This window comes from Dipodomys spectabilis, unplaced genomic scaffold (assembly GCF_019054845.1).
Source record: "Dipodomys spectabilis isolate Male_0828 unplaced genomic scaffold, ASM1905484v1 ptg000312l, whole genome shotgun sequence".
NCBI classification, from domain to species: Eukaryota; Metazoa; Chordata; class Mammalia; order Rodentia; family Heteromyidae; genus Dipodomys; species Dipodomys spectabilis.
Genome location: NW_024870989.1, coordinates 2,963,324 through 2,970,495, shown reverse-complemented (window position 1 = coordinate 2,970,495; position 7,172 = coordinate 2,963,324). Strand labels below are relative to the sequence as shown.

Below are 7,172 nucleotides of genomic sequence, written 5' to 3'. Positions count from 1 at the left end.
TTGTTGGAACAGGCAGAAAAATGCTCTGCTTTACCCAAGATTTTGAGATCCCCCTCCCAGGTTAGTTTACTGGGACGGTGATCTGCTTTGAGAATCACAAAAGAGGGGGATGCAGTGATGAGGCCAGGTTCTTGTTAGAGTTGAGGCCTTTCAACAGACAGTGCTTTTCCCTGGGGCTATTTTGTGAAAAAAACTCACAGCACCCAGCCTGGAGCCATTCTCAGGGTTTCTGTTTTTTCAATTGATTGTGGTGGCTGCTAGAGGGAGGGGCAACCTCTGGCTCTGGTTACCCAGTGAGGAGAGCCCCTTGAATGGCTGGCGCCTGAGCTGGGTGACTTTTCCCTGGATGGAACTGAGTCTGTGAGGTCACTTCACCGTTAAGTTCTTGTGACCTGCTAAATGACCGTTTTATTCCAAGGACTGAGCTGGAGCTAGCCCCTCCTCCGAGCTTTTTCGGTATCCAAGATGGAGATCACCGGTGCTGGGCGGGGAGGGGTGGCCTTCCCTCCTCTGCTCCCTGAGAAAGAGTGAGGACGTTGGGCTTCTACTCACGCCGAGTCTTGGATCCTGAGTCGTCTCTGGTCTGCAAAGTGCAGGATGAAGATGTCCGCTCCTTTTCGGTTCTTGCTGGTGTTGAGTAGAATCCGCTCGTCCGCTGCATCTGGCTCCTTCGTCCCGGACTGTGTCTCAGGTATGACCCCGCGGTGGTGGTGGCCGCTGCGACCCTGTCACTGCAGCGACAGCTGCTGGCAAGCGCTCATATGTGTCTGCTTGGCTTCCCCTCTCTTGACTAACTCTCTGTCCTGTGATGGCACACTTGGTGTGATTCTCTGGCTTGGGACTGTTCACTGGAACTCAGAAACTGCTTTCTATGCAAGAGCTTGTTCAGATTCCAGCTTCTCCTCCGCCATCTTCCCGGAACTCCTTTACCACGTTTTCTTGATCCATTCATCTACTGACGGGCATCTGGATTGGTGCCATATCTTAGCTATGGTAAATAATGTTGCAATAAACATAGTTGTGCTGGTAGTTTTAATATGGTCTTATTTGTGATCCTTTGGGTAAATGAACAAAAGTGGGATTGCTGGGTCATAGGGGAGCTTTATGTGGAGTCCTTTGAGGAAACTCCATACTGCTTTCCAAAGTGGTTGAAGAAGTTTACACTCCCACCAAGAATGCAGTAGGGTTCCCTTGTGGCCCCATCCCCTCCAGCGTTTGTTGTTGTAAAAATATGGATTGCTTCACGAATTTGCAAGTCATCCATGTGCAGGGACCATGTTAATCCTCTCTGTATCATTCCGATGTTAGTGTATGGGCTGCTGGATTAAGCACAGTACATTTTTTATATAGAAGGTGTAATTGATTTTCTTAGTCAATTCCACAAAAAAGTAAGTTCAAAAGAATTGTCATGAAATTTTAAAATCATGCAGTTCTTACATAAGCACACATTTTTGATGTTGGCATAATTTGTGGAGGGGAAGGGGAAAATGTTTAAATAGGGATACAAGTAGACCCATTGCAACAATGAAAGGAACTTTACAACTTTGGCATCTCTACTACTGCCATACCTGCAGATTGTAACTTGATTGCTTCTTTTGAGGTAAGTATCACTATACCTGGGTCTGCTTGGACTGTGGTCCTCCTAACACAAGCAAAACACATAGCACCCATCAAACTCTAACAGAGTTTCTGAAACTTCTTTTTTTTTTTTTTTTTGGTTTGGGCTTGCCTGGAACTGCAATTCTCTAATCTCTGTTTTCTAAGTAGATAATATTACAGGTTTTAGCCACTTTATCCAGTAAAAGTATACAATTTCAAGATATCTTGATATTGCCTATATTTGTGCTTAACATATATAGCTAACCTTAATTTTCTCCCTCTTTTGTTTAGTACTCTGAGTTGAAAACATTGACTTTCTTAATATACATGGCTTTGTTTTGGGTGGAATCCCATCACAATCCAAAAAATCTCCCAAAAGATTATGTCAAATCATGGAAAAGAAGGCTTCAGGTTGGAAAAAAAAAAAAAAAAAAAAAAAAAACCAATGATCCTTAGCTTATAATTGCAGTATACTTATAGTGTTAATCAATACTTTCTGAAGTATGAGAAGAGAAGGAAGACAGAAATGTGAAAGATGTCAGGTTTCTGGAATTTCTGTAGTTGTCACTTCATGTTATATTCTTCCTTAAAACTTGCTTTATTAAAACCCTCTGGGTTGATATTAGTTGGACTGTTTGGTAAACTTACCCAAGAAATGAAGCTGAGGGCTAGGAAGGTGGCTCAGTGGTAGAGTGCTTCCCTTGCATGCATGAGACCTGGGTTCGATTCCTCAGCACCACATAAGCAAAAAGAAAAAAAACCGGAAGTGGCACTGTGGCTCAAGTGGTAGAGCGCTAGCCTTGAGCTGATGAGCTGAGGGACAGCACCCAGGCCCAGAGTTCAGGCCCCACGACCGGACCCCCCAAAAAAAATCTTTGGGCTGGGAAGGTGGCTCAGTGGTAGAGCACTTGCCTTGCATGCTCGAGGCCCTGGGTTCGATTCCTCAGCACCACATAAGCAAAAAGAAAAAAACCGGAAGTGGCACTGTGGCTCAAGTGGTAGAGCGCTAGCCTTGAGCTGAAGAGCTGCGGGACAGCGCCCAGGTCCAGAGTTAAGGCCCCACGACCGGACCCAAAAAAAAAAAAAAAAAGAAATGAAGCTGATTTTAGAAGGCTGATGATTTGGTAAATAAAGGAATAATGAGAATGAGCACTAATATTGTCACAGAATGAGCCGACAAGGTTCATTGCTGAACAGCAAAAGAAAGCATTTTCAAGTCCGATGATGCACATTCGAACATATATAGATAGATACATATATGTATACATATACAAACATACATGAAAAAGTATATATCCAGTAGAATATAGAGAGAAAGTTGGTGTGACAAGTATTAAACTATATCAAACTGGTTGCAGGAAAGGTCCAGTAAAATATCAATAGTTTAGCATAGATTTTGCATAGATTTGTAAAGGATGAAAATTCTTTCCTCATTTTATACTTTACAAATATCTTTAGTACGTTTTAAGTTTTTTTATATTGTAGTTGGAGCACCTATATAATGCTGAGAATTGGAATTACATAAAGTATGCAACATGAATAGGCCAGCCAGTATAGGAAAGTTCATGAGATTCTTATTTCCAATTAACCACCAGGAGAAATGGAGTTCCAGTTCAGATTTTATGTAGAGCACTGGCCTTGAACACAAAAGCACCAGTCAGGCTGTGAGTTTAAGCCCTAGGATCTACAGAAACAAAAACACAAAATATAACTTGGACTTAGATATTTTATAATGAAGCATTTTTATGTACTCTACATTGTTAGAAAGACTAGATTTCTGTGTTAGCTTTATAACCTATCATAATAAGTGATATTGTCCATTTATTAAGCAGAAAGGCTTACTCAGATTTATAAGTTTGAAGGTTTCAGTGTAAGTGTATGTTCAGTTGGTTTTATTGCTTTGGTGGCCTGTGACAAGACAAAGTCAAGGTGAGGAGTATGTCAAAAAGAAATGTTTTTGACCTAGAATGATTAAAAGAGAAAAGAAGAAAGTAGATGAGTGTGCATGTTCTCAGAGGTTTCACTCTGAAGAACTTAATCTCCAGAAGAACTATGCAGGTATTCTCCACAGTCTGGGAGGAAATGGAAAGTCATTTTTCTTTAACACATAGGTCTTTCTGGGGCATTCTGAATTCAAATGGCAACATCCTCACCAATGATAATGAATTGTCCAGGGGTAGAATAGATATTGCTATAAATTCCAATCAGATCGCAGCAGACTAAATATTTTATGGAATCCCTATTAAAATAATTTCTTGCAGACTGACTGGGTCTTCATACTACATATTTGTATATCGGTGTGTATGTGTGGGTTTGAATAAACTAATACAGCAATGTAGCAAATTAAAGTATTAGTAAGGCCTTTCTCTTCTCATATCATGAAAGCCTGCCACAATTCTCAATCAAATCCCATTCAAGATTCAAACATTAATGCTCTCTCAAAAGTTCTGTATGCAAACCCAGGTATATTCACTTCATTTAAGACGGCAATGATATATGAAAATTTTAAGTCTACCATGGAAAAAAATTATATTAAGCAAAGTTAGCCAGGCCCAAAGAAACTTAGGTCCCATGGTTTCCCTTAATTGCAATAACTAGTATATGTCTGAGTCATGCAGAAAACGTCAGATAAGTTGATGTTAGGGAAATGAACCCTAATATATGTATTCAAATGTTTTTTTTTATTTCAGGTGATTGTTTCTAACACATTTATAAGATTATTTCTTTGTTGCTTTGTATGTCCCTCCCCCATGGTATAACCCCTGCTTTCACTGTATTTGAGGTTGGTATAATTTGTGAAGGGGAAGGGAAAAAAGAAATGTTTAAATAGGGGTACAGGTGGATCCATTCCAACAATGAGATGTACAAGTCGTTATATGGAAAAACGAACTTTACAACTTTGGTGGGGGCAGGGAGGAGGATTGGGTGGAGGGGCAGGGGAGGGAGAATGGGAAGGGATGGGAAGGGGAAACAAAGGAGGAGGCTATAATGCTTGATAAGAAATGTACTCATTATCTTGCCCATGTAATTGTAACCCCTCTGTACAGTATTTTCACAAGAAAAAAAGAAAAAAAGAAAAATTTAAGTCTTCCAATTACGTTGTCACCAAGGAAACATGTACAATATTTCCTTAAAAAATATCTAGATTGTAGAACACTTTAGCCAGAAAATTGAAGGAGTATACATTATAGGATTTAATTTAAATATTTAGTCACTGAAATGGATATTCTATATCCACAACTTAGAGCCCCTTCAAAATACATAATTGCAAACCTCATCTATTACCATCTTCCATGAAGACAGTCCTTGCTGAAAACGAACCAGATGTGGTAAACAAATTAAAATGTACGCCTTTGTCAAATGCTGTTGTTTTAAAGCATGGAAGTGATAGAACAATTAATGCCAGTGAACAGCTGGTTCTAAGGAGTATGGAAAGTGATTACTTTGGACTCTAGGTGGAAAAATCCACAGATGTTTCAGATTGTGCTTCATTTTGGCATTTGTGAGATATATTTTGGAAAGCACAATGAATGAAAGCATGTTGTTTTATAAAGATTTTCCGACTGACAAACCAGGGAAAGAAAACTTATTGAAATGTTTCAAATGAGAAGACAGACAATAGAGTGGGTAAGATGTGGTATGCAGCTTTAAATACAGACTGAAGCAAAGCAAAGAATGGGAAATTTTTTTCCTTAAAAGCTTTCTGGGTGTATTGTGTTATACACTATAATGATGAAATGATCATTTCTTTGGAAAAGTCATGAAAAAACATTGTCACCTCTTGAATTTCTTTATAAAGTGAATCTTAATTGACAAGAATGAAGAAATTTAAATATGTTAATAAAACATTATTAAGTATTACTTTAATTTTTGATTAAAAGTTAAAGCAAACTGACAGACTATTAGTCCATTAAGATTTATGTTTCCTGTCATATTTATTTTCCTTTTGTTCCTCTTTTTTGGGTGGTGATATTTTTTTCAGAAAGGCAACCTAGAGAGAATCAGAGATTTTTTTTTATTAAATTAAGACAATAGTAGGCTCATTTTATGCCAAACCAAAATATAAACACCAAAACATTTTTCACTAAAAAACCACTCATAAAAAATCATGAGGGGGAAAAGGCTCAGGAGGACCGGAATAATCCAGGCGCAGGAAGAAAGGCTTAGGAAAACACCTGAACATGTGGCATCCCAATGCATGGCAGCCGGTGTAAAATGCAAGTATCCCTTACATGGGGTGCCCTGGAGGTTCCAATCCTGGGTGTCCACCTCCTTTGTGCCCACAACCTGTAAATCCGGCCATTCCTCCTGGTCCTGTTCCCGGGTGTCCCTTTCTCCAGGACCTCCCCAGGTGAACCCAGCTTTCTCTCCATGTGGGCCCTCTTACCCTGTGCCACAGCCACAGTATCCAGGATACCAACCCTCAGGTCCTTACCCTCCCCATGCCCACCACCTGCACCTGGCATATGTCCTGTGAATCCCCTGGCTTCTGGCATAGGCCCACGAGCCCCAACGGACAAGAAAACACTGAAGAAAATGAAGAAAACACATAAAAAGATGCACAAACACCACAAGCATGGCAAGCATTGTTCCTTTTCCTCCTCGTCTTCCAGCAGTGACTCTGACTGAATTCAGGGCCTAGACCCTCCCCTCAAGTCTCACCAGTTTTGCTCTCATCAAGCTTCTGCTGTGGTGTTGTACTAGGAGGAAATTAGCCCTCTGATTCCCACCCCACCCTCATCTGAGCCTTACCCTGCTGTTCAGCCCTGACTGGCTAGGGAAATGGATAAAGTATTTTTGTGGGCTAGTAAAAACCATCTCCTTCCTTGTTGATCGATCTTTTGTTTTCTTTCTCTCTCTTTTTTTTTTTTTTTGGTTCGAGACTGGGACTCCAGCTCAGTACCTAATGCTTTTACTCATTGGCTAGCACTCTAAAAATTGAGCTGTGCCTCCAATCTCAAGAGCTGAAGACTTTAACAGAGGAGCAGTTTTTTGAAGATGGTGAAACCTCTGAGCTAAATGCTGAAGACAAGTTTAAATTCTGTAAAATGTGATTTTTTTTCCTTCCATTTCCGTTTGTAATACATGTGGTTGGTGGAAATTTCATAATGATAAAAAAACCTGTACTTTTTTTTTATAAAGGTAGCATACTAGGATCATTTAGAGCTAGATATGTTCCCAGCAGGCCTCCTAATGATTTCATTAACTGCAAGGCTGCCTTGATTCAAAGCAAGAGTCCATTTGGTTGATGAACTTTCTGGAAATGTAATCTCTACTCCTTAGCTCAACATGCTAGCTCAGGTCCTACTCTCATTTTCCAATTCTCAGTCCAAATAAAGCTATTTTTTTCTGGTCAAAAAAAATAATGAGTACTTGGGGGAAGATGGAGGAGGAGAAGCTGGAGGGTAAACAAGCTCTTACATAGAAAGCAGTTTTAATGTTCCAGTGAACAGTCCTAGGCTAGAGAGTCACACCAAGTGTGCCATCACAGTAAAGAGAGTTTGGCCAAAGAGGGAAAATCCAGGCAAGATGACAGATCTGAGCACTTGCCAGGAGCCACAGCTGAGGTGGCA

General features: G+C 40.2%; 1 non-coding gene across 1 annotated transcript; it reads right to left on the bottom strand.

Annotated features, from left to right (window-relative positions):
* Positions 1-1,225: 1,225 nt before the first annotated feature.
* On the bottom strand, positions 1,226-1,332 carry LOC122127799. The gene has a single exon (XR_006151286.1). It is a non-coding gene; the product is annotated as a U6 spliceosomal RNA (small nuclear RNA).
* Between the last annotated feature and the right edge of the window lie 5,840 nt (positions 1,333-7,172).